Below are 17,939 nucleotides of genomic sequence, written 5' to 3' on the forward strand. Positions count from 1 at the left end.
GATGTGACGTTAAAGTCGCACAACGTGCCCCTAATGCAGCGCATGTAGGTTATGAAATTGGACGTTATTTTGCACTGTGTTATGTGTCCCTTGGTGCGACACTTTCATCGCATACTGATGGAACGAAAACGGCACATGCGTTACATTAAAAAAAAACAAAAAAAACATTACTGAGCATGTGCAACACACATAACGCAGCAGATACATTGCTAAACACACAGCATGAAGAACTTTTTAATAACATTACACGTTACACACTAACGCAACGTGTGCACTGCAGTGTTCTCCCCAGAATTTTTTTCCAGCCGGGTGGCATGAAAAATCAGCCGGGTGGGGATGGTCATGCTGATTGCCACTAGGTGGGTTATCGCCAACACGCCCCCCCCCCCATAAAATTGACAGGCTAGGTTCCGTACTGGAATCTCTTAAAGGGATACTTAATTGAAGAAAAATTAGGCTAGATATTTACCTGGGGCTTCTAGCCCCTTAAAGAGACTCCGTAAAAAAAATTGCATCCTGTTTTTTATCATCCTACAAGTTCCAAAAGCTATTCTAATGTGTTCTGGCTTACTGCAGCACGTTCTACTATCACCATCTCTGTAATAAATCAACTTATCTCTCTCTTGTCAGACTTGTCAGCCTGTGTCTGGAAGGCTGCCAAGTTCTTCAGTGTTGTGGTTCTGCTATGCACTCCCCCCTCAGGGGGGAAAGAAACACACAAATAATCTCTTGAGATTCAAAAGGAATGCTGTATACAGCCTGCTTGTGTATGGATGTATTTTCTATGTGTGGACATATTGTACATCAACCTACTTCCTGTTTTGGTGGCCATTTTGTTTGTTTATAAACAAACTTTTTAAAACTGTTTTTAACCACTTTTAATGCGGCGGGGAGCGGCGAAATTGTGACAGAGGGTAATAGGAGATGTCCCTTAACGCACTGGTATGTTTACTTTTGTGCGATTTTAACAATACAGATTCTCTTTAAAGTCCTCCTGCTGCCCTCATCGCCATTCCACGCTGCTCTCTTCCTTAGCCTCGCACCAACGCGATCATGCTGCCGTGGCCAGGAGCACTTTGCCTATGCACAGTAGCAATTTTTCATTACCCCGAAGTGCAGAACTCTGCTGGTCACGGGAATGTGATGATGGAAGAGGCGAATGACACGTTGTGGCCATGCATGCAGCATTCAAAGGGGAATCACAGAGGTACAAAGCAGCAGCGCGGAATGACTGCAAGACATTAGAACAATTTAAGAGGCTGGAAGAAGCCCCAGGTAAGTAGCTTGCCATTTTCTTTTAACAGGTAAAGTGTCTTTAAAGTTCTAACTACCCTTCTGCTGATTTGACAATGAAACTAGCAGCTTTTCCCTATATACATGGGTGGTCCCAGTATGGGAAAGAGGATTTCTGGGCCATAGCATATGGATAAGCAGGCAGCATATCAATATCATGCTATGGCACCAGATATCCCCTCTTACACCACCCATGTATATAGGAAAAATCTTCGTAGTTTCATTTTCAAACCTGGCTGCTGGTTGTAACAACACTCAGTTACAAGGGATATTGCTGGCTATGTGTCTGTCAAGGGGCCAGGGTGCCTCACTAATCACTCGCTGCCTGCTCTGCCCTGTACGAGTCTGTGGCTGTCAGTACAGCGTCTCACTCTCCCCCCTCAGACCAGTCTAGTCTGCTAAGAATCAAACACAGTCACAGGACAGGATAATCAGGGGTGAAAGGGTTAAGCTAGCATCTTGAAGTTCTAGCTGGCGGGAGGGTCTGCGTTAGATACCCCCCTCCTCCATTAGCAGAAGTCAGTAAAACTCACAAACACGCAGCGGCTGGCAGCAGGATGAATATGGTGAGAGGAGGAAGAGAGCGTCTGGCTAAACATTCCACAGAGAACTGAGCCGCGCTTCCTCTCCGATCTCCTGCTCAGCTAAGCTGCGTGTGACGTCAGCTGCATTCCCCGCCCCTCCATACAACTGCCGGGAGCTGAGGAGGAGGGCGGAGGCAGCGTCCCTGAGTGACAGCGGCTGGCTGCAATGGAACAGCCGCCGCTGCTCACTAAAGAGCCACACAAAACGGGATAATTTCACCCCGGCGCTCAGAGGAGATCAGCCGGGCGCTCAGAGGAGATAAGCCGGGCGGCCCGCCCTGGTAAATGGCCCTGGGGAGAACACTGCACTGTGAATGTCACACAGACTTTGCATTGCTGTGCGTTACTCTGCGTTAAAGTATTTTATAACGTGCGTGACACCATCGATCACTCTCTGCTTCTCCAGACACTATCATCACTGGGTGTCAAAGGCCTAGCACATTCTTGGATTAGCTCCTACCCTACCCGTCTGGATCAAACACTTTCATTCCAGTGCAGGAGACTTGGGCGCAGCAGTGAGTAACTTCAGCACCGTCAGAAGTCGGAGCTGAGGTTACTTATAAAACACTATAATTTGGCCTCCAGCAATTGCTGGAAGCCAAATTATTTCATTACCCACCATCCATGGCGGCCTGGAGGGGGAATAGTATTTAACATCGATGGGAATTTGTGCAGGAGCAGGATAAGCCATACAGGCTGTATCCTGTGCCAATTCCTCTCTTACGCGTCTGGATGCACTTTCACTGTTTCCTATTCAACACTAACTCCTCTCCATGCCCGCTGTCTCTTGCTGTACCAAAAGGCTACGTTCTAGGACCTCTTCTCCACCCACACTCATGGCCTGGGACAATTAATACGCTCTCTTTCGGTTTTCAGTATCACCGCTATGTGCACGACACTCAAATCCATGACTCAACTCCTGACCTCTCTACACTATTATCTCAAGTCCCTGACTGTCTGCTGTTTCTGCATTCATGTCATCCACGTTTCATCATACTTAACACAAATAAAATAGTGCTATTTATGAAATTAACATCTATCCATATTGGTGATGTTATTCAAACTACACATCAGTTGTATGTACTTCGGTACTTGTGTCACTGGTTGTCCCGATTGTACAATATGTTAACTGCTCATGTATCTAGGCTCTCATTATGTTTTTCATGTTGTACAGCACTATGGAATGTGTTGGCGCTCTATAAATAAAAATAATAATAAAAATGTACTCATCTAATATAGGTCTGTCCCCTGCAATCACAGTTTAAATGGTGTCTGAAGGAGGAAGACTCCCCTACTTTCCCCTGTAGATTACGCTTAAAGAGACTCCGTAACAAAAATTGCATCCTGTTTTTTATCATCCTACAAGTTCCAAAAGCTATTCTAATGTGTTCTGGCTAACTGCAGCACTTTCTACTATCACCATCTCTGTAATAAATCAACGTATCTCTCTCTTGTCAGACTTGTCAGCCTGTGTCTGGAAGGCTGCCAAGTTCTTCAGTGTTGTGGTTCTGTGATGCATCTTCCCCCTCCAGGCCCCTCTCTGAACACTGCCTGTGTATTATTTAGGATTAGAGCAGCTTCTCTCTGCTCTATTATCTTTTACAAGCTGGATAAATCCTCCTCTGAGCTGGCTGGGCTTTCACATACTGAGGAATTACATACAGGCAGAGCTGGCTGCACTCTGCAGGAAGAAACAGCCTGACACTTCAGTGGAAGATAGCTGCAGGGGGAAAGAAAAACACAAATGATCTCTTGAGATTCAAAAGGAAGGGTGTATACAGCCTGCTTGTGTATGGATGTATTTTCTATGTGTGGACATACTGTACATCAACCTACTTCCTGTTTTGGTGGCCATTTTGTTTGTTTATAAACAAACTTTTTAAAACTGTTTTTAACCACTTTTAATGCGTCGAGGAGCGGCAAAATTGTGACAGAGGGTAATAGGAGATGTCCCCTAACGCACTGGTATGTTTACTTTTGTGCGGTTTTAACAATACAGATTCTCTTTAAGTCTGGGAGAACACTAATTACGATTTTGCGGGCATTTAGAGGTTTGCTGGGCCCTCCATTTGTTCTGTGATCGAGTTTTCCGCAAGCTTTTTCCCACATTAGTTTGCGATGTTTTTGGATGCTAAAAAATACATTTGAATCGGGAGCATATACATCGTGCTGGAAAAAGCAGAGAGCACCCAGATTTTATATTAAATTGTGGTAATCCCCAAGAAGGCCATTCAAATCAATGCCCAGTGTGGTGGTGCAGACAAGTGTGTTCCCTGCCCTGTCAACCTACCCAAGGTAGGATCGCCCAAGAGAACACAACACACAGATTACTACATTAGTACGGTATATTAAAAAAGGAGGAGTCACAGTTAGTACCATAACCTGAAGAGTGAGTTAAAGATTTATGTACTGACTGCACTCTGTAAAGTGCAATGACATGGCAGCAAGAATAAAAACAGCTTACTGTGGCTGTGTTACCATTATGTTAGAAATGTGGTAACAATAATGGAGATAATTGCAGCAATAAACATTTATTGCTGCATTTTCATGCTTTTTTTTTGTGAACCTCAGTTTGTATCTCGTTATAAAAAATGATCCATAACGTTGTCAGTGTAAACAAGGATACAATAAAAATATCCTATTAAGGAATGTAAGTCTTTTTATTAGATCCTGAAATTATAGTCCTAAAACTGTTCATGAGCTTTTCTGTTATAGTCTCTGAACTCAACTGTTTGTTCCATAGCTTCTGAATAATCAGGTAAGCAGAATGCAATGCCTTAACTGACTGTGTATATGTTACGGCCAGAACCCGAAGTCTGGCCACTTCGAGTTCTGGCTGGCCAACATGCGAAGTGGCTGTCTCACTGCGGCAAATGTGAGAAATGAATGCATTCCTGGCGGCCAATGTGAGGAATTAATGCATTCCCCCCTTCAACGCATCGCACCCGGCGCCGTATCCTCTCTTCTCCTCCGCCCGCAGTGCACCATCCTTTACTACCTGCAGAATCCGTCCAATTAATGGATGGATGTTTGGCGGCTCTGTGCTCCTCCTCTTGCCTCCCTCATTTCCCTCTGACAGCCGGGGACATACATGCACTCAGTCGTTTGTGGCTGCGGGAAAGCAGAGTGAGAACGCTGCAGACATAGCTTCTGCCAGCATGAATCCCTGCAGTAACAAACAACTCTGGGTACATGTGTGTGTCCCCAGCTGTCATAGGGAAATGGGGGGGCAGAGCCAAGGAGCAGGAGCGTTAACCTGCTGAGCGGTCTGGACGAGCTCAGCTCGTCCAACACCGCCAGAGGCTGCCGCTCAGGCCCTGCTGGGCCGATTTCAATGAAATAAAAAGCAGCACACGCAGCCGGCACTTTGCCAGCCGCGTGTGCTGCCTGATCGCCGCTGCAGCGCGGCGATCCGCCGTGTGCAGCGGCGAAAGAGGGTCCACCCAGCCGCCCGAGCCCAGCGTAGCCGGAACAAACAGTTCCGGCCAGCGCTAAGGGCTGGATCGGAGGCGGCTGACGTCAGGACGTCGGCTGACGTCCATGACGTCACTCCGCTCGTCGCCATGGCGACGAGGTAAGCGAAACACGGAAGGCCGCTTATTGCGGCCTTCCGTGTTACTTCTGGCCGCCGGAGGCGATCGGAAGAACGCCTCCGGAGCGCCCTCTAGTGGGCTTTCATGCAGCCAACTTTCAGTTGGCTGCATGGAATAGTTTTTTTTTTATTTAAAAAAAACCCTCCCACAGCCACCCTGGCGATTTAATCAGAACGCCAGGGTGGTTAAGAATACCGTACTGTGCCCATGCAGAGGTGGACACGGTGGGACACAAGAGGTACAAGAAGGCATGAGGTACAAAGGGAGCATAATCCACAAGATGCTGCTTCACCATGGATGCACCAGGTTTAGTATATATATTTTTTTCCCCTGGTTTTTGTCTAAATGTGTAAATCTAGGTGCGTCTTGAAGAAAACCTGTAATGAGAAAAAGTTCCCCGGGGGGTACTCACCTCGGGTGGGGGAAGCCTCCGGATCCTATTGAGGCTTCCCCCGTCCTCCTGTGTCCCATGGCGGCAACGAAAATCCTCCTGGAATGGTGATGTAAATATTAACCTCACCGGCTCCAGCGCAAGCACAATATCAGCTCTACACTCGGAGATAGGCAGAATTAGGCGATCGCTGTCTGGCCGCTCTACAGCGTAGGCGCAAGTCTCCTACGCCTGCGCAGTAGAGCGGACCCGATAGATCGGATATTTTCGCCAATCTCTGCGCGGAGAGCAGCAACAGCGCCCCCGCTGGAGCCAGGGAAGGTAAATATATCAAACCTTGTCGAGCCATGAATTGCGGGACACTTCGGGGGAGCCAGCACTGGATTGCCTGCAGCTACAGGAGAGGGGGAAGCCTCATCGGGACCCTGAGGCTTCCCCCTACCGAGGTAAGTACCCCCCCCAGGACTTTTTTTGTTACAAGTTCTCTTTAAAGAGACTCTGTAACAATTTTTTCAGCCTTAGTTCTTCTATCCTATGAGTTCCTATGCCTGTTCTAATGTGCTGGGGCTTACTGCAGCTCTTCCTAATTACACTGTCTCTGTAATAAATCAATGTATCTTTCCTCTGTCCTGTTTGTCGGGCTAAGGCTTTGATTGTGTGGAATGTGCAGGGCTGCTTGTGATTGGTAGAAGCGATACACACCCTCTGCAGGCCCCCTGCATACTCACACACTATGCTTAGCTGAGCCTATTAGAAGCTGGTTAGTTTGTTTGTAAACATTGCCTAAAACTGTTAAAGAGGAGCTGTTAGGTATAAGGTCTCAGAGAAAATAAACACATATATCAGTAGCTAAAGATTGGCTGTACTTACATTACATATGCATTTCACTGTCCACGTTTGGATTTCACAGAATTTATATATATAGTATATGCAGAGATAGATGCTCCTGACAGCTCATGGCAGGCTCCATGTTTTTCTGTCAAATGTGTCGTCATGTCCTGCCTGCTTCCTGATCACAGATAAGCTCGTACTTGAACAACACAGTGTGCAGTGAATATTAATGAGCCATGTGGCTAGGAACAATAGCTGACTCCTGCAGTGTAGTCTGCCCGAGATTTATCAGTGCTACGGGATTACAAGCTGCTGTACCGTCTCATTAGCAGCCGAGGGGAGAGCCCCAGAATGCTTTGCAGTATGATATGCGGCTTGCGTCTTCTTAAGAATAACAGACTTGTTGATAAGCACACATCGAAGGTAACTGAGATTTTTATCTTCACTAATTGCTTTTGGGCTTCCTTCTAAACTGTTTAACACAGGAGAATAGAGGTTTAAATTAGCTTCTGCAGCCTGACAGTTACTCTTTAATTACAAGCCAGGATTGCAGCAGAGAGTGGCAGAAACAGCACAGAGGGGCACAGGAGAAAATAAGGAATAGAATGGTATGCTTTTTAGTGTAAGAATATTAGAGTACAGATTCTCTTTAAGGTCAGAAGCGTCTTATAGTCCAAAAAATACGGTAGACGTGTACGTTTTAAAAACTGTTGATTCTCTAAACAGATAATTGGCAGCACTTCCATTTTAAAATGGTATGCTTATATTTCACAGTGGTCAGTAGGGCTGCTCAAATCCGGAACCGGGAGATACCCGGATAGTTGCTATCCGGATATCTCCCAGTAAACCTGTGCTGGCTGGGCGGGGGGGGGGGGGGGGGGGGGGGGGGGGAGGGCAATATTACCTGTCTGACGTCTTCTTCGGTCCGTCCCTCGGCGCCTCCCACGATGCGCTCCACGGTCAACCCGGAAGGAGGAAGTGTTTGTAATCACGTGACTGCCGCTTGGACCACATCGTGGGAGGCGCCGAGGGACGGACCGAAGAAGACGTCAGACAGGTAAGATTGACCCCCCGCCCAGCCCGCACAGGTTTACTGGGAGATATCCGGATAGCAATTATCCGGATGTCTCCCATTTCCGGATTTGAGCAGCCCTGGTGGTCAGTTACATAGCGCACGTGTTATGAGTGTGAACTGGGGCTGGACATAGACTTTAATACAAAGCCTGCATCCAGCGAGTTAGAATATTGCTAACAGTTACAATGCAGTATTGTGAACAGGCCCATAGAATTGTACGGCAGTGAGTTGACATGCAGAATTATTCTGCAACGTAGCTGAGCACTCTTAACCAGCCTATGCTTACTCAGTAAATTGCCAACACATTTGGCTTCTGAAGATCTCAATCCTTTGGAAATGAAATGATTTATGGTTGAAAAGTTAAAGATTGCACCAATGCATAAGCAGCTTGATTGGAGACAACATAGTGGCAGCAGCATAATGTGCAGTATGAACCACTGAGTAAGCAGAGACTTTACTGGCTGGATCAAGTCTGTGCTAGAGACAGAAGTAATCTTCTTAATAATTCTGCTTGCTCAGGACACTGTGCATAAATCTTCAACAGAATCAGCTCAAACACCACTGGGCTACATTACCAAAATGTATCCATTCAATACATGAACAACTTAACCCTTATTGATTGTATAGGTTACAACAAAAATACATTTAAAAAAAACTCTGTCATCTACTCTTCAATAAATGTACATTAAAGTATACATGAAACTGAACATAAGATAGATTTTAACGAAGTACATTTTAAGGCAATCCTGAACTGCTGTCCCCCTATAAAACAGACACTTTGGTAGTAAGAAGACTGGATAGTCCAGAGGCTTCCCGTACCATCATAAACTGTACCGCTCCTGTGCAGGGTTCCTCTAAACATAACTGACTCAGCTGTTTCTAGGGCTGGATTTCTGGAAAGGCTACAAAGGCCCAGGCCTTGGGCAGCTGTAGCCCAAGAAGCCACCTGGACATGAAATGGGGGTTTCTACATATGAAAAAGAAGGCTGCAAAAAAGGAGCAACACAAGATAAGAGAAGCTGATGTACTAGATCAGGGGTCAGGAAGCTTTTAGGCTGATAGAGCCATAAACGCCACCTTTTTTAAAATGCATGTCCCTGAGAGCCATACAATATGTTTCAAACTGGGACAGTGCGCATGAGCAGCAGAGGGCGGTCCCTGTTGCCATGGTGATATGTATACAGTTGATCTGCCGGGCAGTTGAAGTGTCAGACATCTTCTCTTGGGTTTCAGCAACATCAGCAATTTCACCAAAATCCAGACAAGAGAAATACTGACTAACAGCTTGTACAATTAGCTAGCTAACTTGGGGGTTGATTCACTTTGTAGAACAAGATACCCACGGTTTGGCCCAATAAGTTGCCTTATTGGGCCATTTAAAGTGCGGGGATCTCATCCTACAAAGTCATTGGACCTGACATGATCCAGAGTGGGACAATTGGAGCAGCTATTTAATTTGGGGAAAGAGCGAGTAAATTAGTAGTGCGCTGCAGCAGTAGCGTGTCTACTTTGAAAATTTAACTTGTACTGCTTGAGCAGTGTAGCTTAGTGAATCAATCCATACTGATTTGTCTGTGAGCCAGATGTAGCCATCAAAAGAGCCACATCTGGCTCCCGAGCCATAGGTTCCCTACCCCTGTACTAGAGAGTTGTAAATGCCGGGCTGCAGTATTTGGATGTTACACATGGAAGAGGAAGCTACACATGGAATAAGAGGGGCACTGCTCCACTTGGAAGGGGGCCCCAACATACTTGGCCTAGGGGTGGAAAATTATACATCTAGCCTTGGCTGTTTCTTCAGTATGCAGCCAAGATCAGCCTACGGGCATTTAAATCCCTGAATAATCTGGGCCCTGGATACATGAAAGAAATGTTACAGCTGCGTAGCAATCCCGGCAATCTCAGATCCACAGGTTCTAATAACCTAGTCATACCCAGAGTCCACTTGGAAACTTTTGGTCCCAGAGCCTTCTGTCATGTTGCGCCTACGTTTTGGAACTCCTTACCTCAGCAGATCAGGACAGCTCCATCCCTGGACGTGTTTAAATCCAGACTGAAAACCCACCTGTTCAGTTTGGCACTTGCAGAAATATAACTTTTGTTGTGTGAATACTTCATCCTACTACCAACTACTGAATTTGAGAGAGCCTATGGCCCCGTTCACACTGCATGCATTTCCAGGCGCGTTTTGGAAACATGTGCAGGAGGCAGACACGCACGACATCAGACAGTGCATAGAGTGCACTGTCTGATGTTCACACTGCATGCGTTCCGGACCTGTGCGGTCCGGGAACGCATGCTGCACGCATTTTTTGTAAAACCGCGTGGCTGTCCCATTCACTTTTCAGTGATGGGATCAGCCAAGCAACGCACACAAACACGGATGGAGTGCGTTCGCATGTGTTGCGTTCCGCACGCATGGCCATCCGCGTTTGTGATGTGAACGGAACCTAAGCGCTTTGTGTCCTATGGGAGAAAAGCGCTATAGAAATGTTACTGTATTGTATTATTGTATAAACAAGCATGTCCATATTGTATTGCATGAGTACGGTTTATGCAAGCCCAGTAGAACGAAGGCACTCATGCATGCTTTTTTTCCTCCGTGCACAAGTGCCTTTATTCTCCTTGACCTTCCAGACCATACTCACATATATGCACAGTACAGCCACACTCACACACTGAAGAAAATTGCAGGACCCAGTGCTGGAACAGTGTATGAAGATTCGGTAAGCCTCTGGACTATTCAGAGGCATCCCATTACTGAGGTACATAGCTGTTGTTTTTTGCTTAAAGGAATACTATCGATACCCAAGTGTTCTAAAATGACAGTGTGCAAATAATGTCTAAGTAGCTGTGTAAACATTTTCCTGCTTTTCATGTTAAATATCAGAGGCAAAAGTTGTAATTTATTGAGGGTTGGATTTAGCTATATTGGGACAAATCAAATGCAGAAGGGGTGTCTGCTTCAATGCACAGCCAGAGTTGCATATCAGACTACAGAAAGCAAATATCAAAGATATCAAACTCTGAAAGCAAAAACAGTATGAAAAGCTGTGACAATTAGTTAAATTTCCTCTGCTCTCTTCAGACAGGTCAGTCAGAAACACAGGACACAGGAGCTGCAGCTGTTGGGAGCTCTCTTTTCTGTCACACACAGAGCTACACAGAGTTAACTGATCAAGTGTGAGGGGAATTTCCCCTCTCCTCATGGCTCAGTCAGCCGTCAGTTTTGGCGTCAGTAAACAAAGAAGTTGCTACTAAAATGTATACACCAGTACTTAGCAGCATTTCCCAAACAATTCCTGTGTCAATTGAAAAAAATATGTGAATCGATAGTATTCCTTTAAAGTTTTCATGTTGGCACACGTTCTATCTGAAGCGAGAGGGATATAGAGGCTGCCATATTTATTTCCTTTTAAACAAAACCACTTGCTTTGCAGTCCTGTTGGTCTTTCATACACCGGCAGTGTCTGAGTAAACCACCTGAAACAAGAATGCGGCAAATCCAGTCAAACATCTCATCTGTATGCTAGTGCTGAGTCTACGACTAAGGGCCCTTTTCCACGAGCAGTTGATAGGCATTGAAATGAACTCTCACAACTGCTTGCTACTACCTGGCAACTGCTTGCTGCTTGGTAACTGCTTGCTGCTTGGTAACTGCTTGCTGCTTGGTAACTGCTTGCTGCTTGGTAACTGCTTGCTGCTTGGTAACTGCTTGCTGCTTGGTAACTGCTTGCTGCTTGGTAACTGCTTGCTGAGCGAGCAGTTCTGCAACCTGTGGAAAAGGGCCCTGAGAGTATTTTAATCTTCTTTTCCAAGCTGCTTCCGCTCACTACCTGGGCGCTTGCACTTGGCACAGGTGGTGTACAGGCTCCCCTATGTAGTTGCCTCTGAGCATGACAGTTTCTTTCCCCAGAGGTGGCATGAGACAGTATTTTGTTGCTGGGTAATGCTACATTGTGTCAAACATGACACGTGTAGTGTGACCAAACGCTGTCATTTAATTACTTGTAGCTGAAAGGCACTAGTGGCTGGCAGCCAACAGATAGGTGAGCGATCACAGGGCTTGTGAAAAAAAAAAAAAAAAAGGAGGCCTATGAGTGCATACACACATCCAATATTTTGGCCAATTTTACCACCTCCATGTAGTACAAGAGCCAACAGATTCTGAATACTATGAAAAAGATTGTGTAGGTTAGCTCTCATGGAAGTGGTAAAATTGGCCAATCAAAATTGGATGTGTGTATGTACCCTTAGGCCTCTTTTCCACGAACTGTTGAGCTGTGTGCTCAGCAAGCAGTTGCCAGGCAGCGACAAGCAGTTACCAGGCAGCAGTGAGCAGTTGTAAGAGGCATTTCCCTGCCTAAAAACAGTTTGTGGAAAAGAGGCCTTACAGGCAGAGGATCAGCAGGACAGCCAGGCAATTTGCCTTGTTTAAAATAAAAATATGACAGCCTTCATATCTCTCAGGCCTCTTTTCCACGAACTGTTGAACTGTGTGCTCAGCAAGCAGTTACCAGGCAGCAGCAACAAGCAGTTACCAGGCAGCAGCAAGCAGTTGGGAGAGTTTGAGAGGCATTTCACTGCCTATCAACAGTCCGTGGAAAAGAGGCCTAACTTCAGTTGTCCTTTAACCACCCTGGCGTTCTATTAAGATCGCCAGGGCGGCTGCAGGAGGGTTTTTTTTTTAAATTAAAAAAAAACTATTTCATGCAGCCAACTGAAAGTTGGCTGCATGAAAGCCCACTAGATGGCGCTCCGGAGGCGTTCTTCTGATCGCCTCCGGCGGCCAAAAGTAACACGGAAGGCCGCAATGAGCGGCCTTCCGTGTTTTGCTTACTTCGTCGCCATGGCGACGAGCGGAGTGACGTCATGGACGTCAGCCGCCTCCGATCCAGCCCTTAGTGCTGGCCGGAACTATTTGTTCCGGCTGCGCAGGGCTCAGGCGGCTGGGGGGACCCTCTTTCGCCGCTGCTCACGGCGGATCGCCGCAGAGCGGCGGCGATCAGGCAGCACACGCGGCTGGCAAAGTGCCGGCTGCGTGTGCTGCACTTTATTTGAACAAAATCGGCCCAGCAGGGCCTGAGCGGCGCCCTCTGGCGGAACTGGACGAGCTGAGCTCCTCCATACCGCTAAGGTGGTTAAGCATGTATTCACAACAGTGCTATTATACAACTATTTTTCTGATATGTCATTAGGGTGGAGCTTATTGCAGGCAGGCCAATAGGAAGGGTCAATGAGTAAGAATGGAATGGACCCACTAGTAGCACTTTTGTAAGTGTTGACTAATATTAAAAAAAAAAAAAAAAAAAAAAAAAAAAATATCACAAAACTCAAGTGCTAACACATACAGCATTACATTAGCAAGAGCTTTTCAAATCACAAGCACTTAGAAACGTATTGCTAGTGCAGATCTGGGCCAACTTTATACGACCCGGGCCGCATTCTTTGGACCGCGCACTGCATTCCTAACATGCCTGGCCTCCTCCTCTCTCTTTCCCACCTCCCTGCAGAGTGGCGAGCGGACGATTAGCGGGAGTTAACTCACCTACATAGTGCTTCCTGCATCGCGTCTCTATAGTAACAGGCCATCACGTGTCACATGACACGCCAGCGTACCACACGTGTAATATGCTGGTATGTCACGTGATGGCCTGTTACTATGGAAACGCGATGCAGGAAGCGCTATGTAGGTGAGTTAACTCCTGCTAATTGTCCACTCACAACTCTGCAGGGAGGGAGGGATGGGGAAAGAGGAGTCCGGCCGACTATCGGATTCGGGCCGTTGTTTGCCCAGCACTAGTGGGTTCCAGGCCTTATTCCAGGTTGATGCAGGATTATGCAAATGTATGCAGCTTGAAATGTTAGTGTGTTTTCAAGCTGCACAAATTTGCATAAAAAGTCCACATCAGCTTGGATTTGCCTCTCACTGACCATCCCTACTGGCCATCTAACTATTATCTGCCGCCTATGACAGCCATTCAGGTGCAACTAAAATGCAGCCGAATGTCAACAGTTGTAACACCATGTGTCAAGCACTGACATGCAGTCGCAATACCTAGTGGCAAAAAACATCTCATGCCACATCTAAGCACAGAGCCAACTCCATGGGGATTTGCACATTAAAGAGAATCTGTATTGTTGAAATCACACAAAAGTTAACATACCAGTGCGTTAGGGGACATCTCCTATTACCTTCTGTCACAATTTCGCCGCTCCCCGCCGCATTATAAGTGGTTAAAAACAGTTTTAAAAAGTTTGTTTGTAAACAAACAAAATGGCCACCAAAACAGGAAGTAGGTTGATGTACAGTATGTCCACACATAGAAAATACATCCATACACAAGCAGGCTGTATACAGCCTTCCTTTTGAATCTCAAGAGATCATTTGTGTGTTTCTTTCCCCCTGCATCTCTCATGCACTGAAGTTTTAGGCTGCTCTTTTCTTCCTGCAAACAGCTTTGCCCTTGTCTGTAATTCCTCACTATGTGAAAGCCCAGCCAGCTCAGAGGACGATTTATCCAGCTTGTAAAAGATAAGAGAGAAGCTGCTCTAATCTAAATAACACACAGGCAGTGTGCATAGAGGGGCCTGGAAGGGGGAGTTCATAGCAGAACCACAACACTGAAGAACTTGGCAGCCTTCCAGACACAGGCTGACAAGTCTGACAAGAGAGAGATAAGTTGATTTATTACAGAGACTGTGATAGTACAAAGTGCTGCAGTAAGCCAGAACACATTAGAATAGCTTTTGGAACTTGTAGGATGATAAAAAAACTGGATGCAATTTTTGTTACGGAGTCTCTTTAACCCCCTTGCACCTTTGCATTTGCGAATTTCCACAAATGTTTAAAGAGTAACTGTCAGGCTGCAGAAGCTAATTTAAACCTCTATTCTCCTGTGTTAAACAGTTTAGAAGGAAGTCAAAAAGGCATTAGTGAAGATAAAAATCTCAGTTACCTTTGATGTGTGCTTATCAGCAAAGCTGTTAGAGTCCCAAGAGGACGCAAGCCGCATACTATACTGCAAAGCATTCTGGGGCCCTCCCCTCGGCTGCTAATGAGACGTTACAGCAGCTTGTAATCAGTCCAGCGCGTAGCACTGATAAATCTCCGGGCAGAGTACACTGCAGGAGTCAGCTATTGTTCCTAGCCACATGGCTCATTAATATTCACTGCACACTGTGTAATTCAGTACGAGCTTTTCTGTGATCAGGAAGCAGGCAGGACATGACGACACATTTGACAGAAAAACATGGAGCCTGCCATGAGCTGTCAGGAGCATCTATCTCTGCATATACTATATACAAATTCTGTGAAATCCAAACGTGGACAGTGAAATGCATATGTAATGTAAGTACAGCCAATCTTTAGCTACTGATATATGTGTTTATTTTCTCTGAGACCTTATACCTAACAGCTCCTCTTTAAATTGCACACCTTTCCACTTTTTCTCGTATGTTCGCAATTATAGTATATGCTGCTGCAAACGAAAAATCATGGGACAATCGCAGCAACGGAAAACACGATTGCAAAAGCCAACGGAGACCAAGGAATCGCAGAGAAAAATGGCCCTGCAAGTGTGGAATAGGAATTGCATGTGGAAAAACACAATTGCCAGCACTCAAGCGCAACAGAATCATTAAGTGCTTTTTCCTTTAATGTGAATTCTGTCTTAGGGCACTCTGATTCAATAACCAGAGTGCTCACGTTTTGCAGATCGCAAGGGCACCACAATTAACATGTTAATTGTGCTACCCCTTTTCCACTGGTGCACTTTGTTTCACTGCGGTGCAGGTAAGCTCAGCATGCTGCATTTTTCGTGCCCTTGTGATAGACTGCTATAGCAGCCAATTGCAAGCACTGCTCAATCACAGGTAAAAGTGCACAAGAAAATAGTGATTGCAGTGCTGCAATTGCACATTTCCGTGGAAAAGAGCCAGCATGAGGCTGAGAAACTTGGGGGACACAGTTACATAGGAGAACTGATTGGGAGTATAGGAGAGAAGAGAAGGGAAGAGAAGGGAAGGGCGTGTGTGCAGGGCCGGATTTGTACTTCTTACCGCCCAAGGCCGACTATTACCAGCCGCCCCAACCGAAACCGTATCCTACCACCTCTCTCCTCACACACCCATCCAAACATTTTTGAGCCGATGGTGTCCACTATTGGGGCTAGTGCCGGGGTCTCCACGGCAACGTGAAGTGCATCAATCATGTCACACGGGGGAACTGGTCAATCAAGCGATCTACAGGTGATGGTCGTGGTGGGAGCCGTCCACCACACACACATAGTCAAAAGTGGCTCACAATTGGACATTGGGTGGGGTCAGCAACACGTAAAAGTGAGTCCTGTACCCACTGCTGTCTCCAGGGTAACAGTGCTAGCCAATCAATAATTAAGAAATGGGTACTGTGAGAGGCTGCTTTCTGTATTCTGTACTATTTGCTGGTGCTGCCCCTGGTCCTTTCATCCCCCACACCAAGTGTGTGAGACACGGCCTTCTGTAACTGCCTGGAGCTGCTGCTATGTCATTGGACAAGGTTTGGCTTTTTGCTAGTCACACACTGTTCACAAACGTTTGGTTAACGGACTGCAGCTGCCTGTAGCACAGCAGAGGCAGGTGCCAGCTGGTACTAATAGTGCAGTTATCCAGACCACTTTCATTTGTTTGGACACTTGCAAATAATGCCCACTGTCTGCAGGCCACCCCTTGTTTATCTGGTGCCCTAGGCCATGGCCTATGTGGCCTTGCTAGAAATCCGGCCATGCGTGTGTGTCACAAATAAGTTCTAAATACAGGGAATGGGTGCACACAGGAGCACCAGTTACAGAGGGAGATGCCACCACTCACAGGGGGAGGTAAGCACATAGAATGAATGAGTGATAAGCAAAAAAATAAATAAATAAAAGTTATCAATCACTTATCCAGGAGAAAAAAAAAGAAAGCCAACAGATGCTTTTGAATTTGTTGGCAGCTGATTGACCAGCAGCCTCAGAGTCCCAACATACATTGCTGAGACAGTATAACATGACAGTGCTCTAGCCAGGGGCATAGCAATAGCATCCATAGCAACTGCTATGGGGCCCTGGAGAGGAGAGGGCCCCGGTGGTAACTGATGTGTTCATTTTGTTTTTCCACCTTCTAACTTTGTCTCAATGTCCTTGGACTATACACAGTGTACATGGCATGGAAAAGTAAATTGCCCATTAACTCATATCCATGGGGTAGGGACCGGTGGCATTTCTAAAGAGTGCCTAGATATGATGGCCCCATAAAATTTTGCTATGTGGCCCCAGATTCTCTAGCTACGCCACTGGCTCTAGCCCAAATTCATGTAACCCAAACTAAGATCCGTGCGGTCCACTGACAACAAAAACTGCAGTACGTAACCCTGACCACTCATCTCTCCCACACAGTTATACAGAAGAAATAAGAATAAAGTCAGATATGCAGCAACACCTGTGTTCATATCCACTAATCTGGCTTCAGCTCCGCCCACACATTTCTACCCGCTATCAAATGTCCAGACGTGGCCGCCCGTTACAGCATGTAGTATGCGGGTCATACAAAGAGCTGCATCTACTCCCTATCACAATGACAGTCCTGCTTCCTTCCCCCACAGCCACCGGGAGCCACACACCTTACCCCGCGCGCTTACCTGCGCTCAACTTCCCAATTCCCATCATGCTGACACTAACTCCAGCGCGCTCCCGCGAACACAGCACAGAGCACTCCAGTGCAGTGTGCACGACTAGATTGGCTGGAAACAAGCGAGGGGCGGCCATTTTTAGTTCTGGCACAGGAGTAGCCTGGTAATTATACAGTTACGATAGCGATGCGCACGATTGCTACAATTGTCATCAGGATTCTAATACATAAAAAAATATGACAGTCAGTTCAACATCTATACGGTCGTGTTGGCTGTATGTACTTGTTTGCAAGCATAACAAATGTACCTCAATTACCGTAGAGGCCTGGAGCTTTGCCAAGCTTCTTTGCAGCCCACTATTTCCTAATATAAAACAGAAATTATTTTGCAGGTCTTTTTCTCCCTCCTGAAAACTGTCCCGTTTTTAGGTCAGTGCTTTCGGAAGCAAATTCCCCTGTCCCTCATTGAGGACTGGTGTACAAAACTGATGGACGTATAGATTTCTGATACATTGGTTATTTAT

The 17,939-nt window shown here is 46.2% G+C and overlaps 1 protein-coding gene across 4 annotated transcripts in view; it reads right to left on the reverse strand.

The window, feature by feature from the left end:
- Window positions 1-17,485, reverse strand: part of MEST (mesoderm specific transcript) — a 44,728-nt gene extending 27,243 nt beyond the window's left edge. For 3 of the 4 annotated variants that reach the window (XM_068276033.1, XM_068276031.1, XM_068276034.1), the window contains exon 1: window positions 17,426-17,485. The gene's annotated coding sequence lies outside the window, so the exon portion shown is untranslated. Of the gene's footprint in view, window positions 1-17,226; window positions 17,316-17,425 lie in introns of those variants that run through there. The other variant, XM_068276032.1, reaches the window with a different exon arrangement.
- Between the last annotated feature and the right edge of the window lie 454 nt (window positions 17,486-17,939).

The sequence above is a fragment of the Hyperolius riggenbachi genome, chromosome 3 (genome assembly GCF_040937935.1).
Source record: "Hyperolius riggenbachi isolate aHypRig1 chromosome 3, aHypRig1.pri, whole genome shotgun sequence".
Classification (NCBI taxonomy): Eukaryota; Metazoa; Chordata; class Amphibia; order Anura; family Hyperoliidae; genus Hyperolius; species Hyperolius riggenbachi.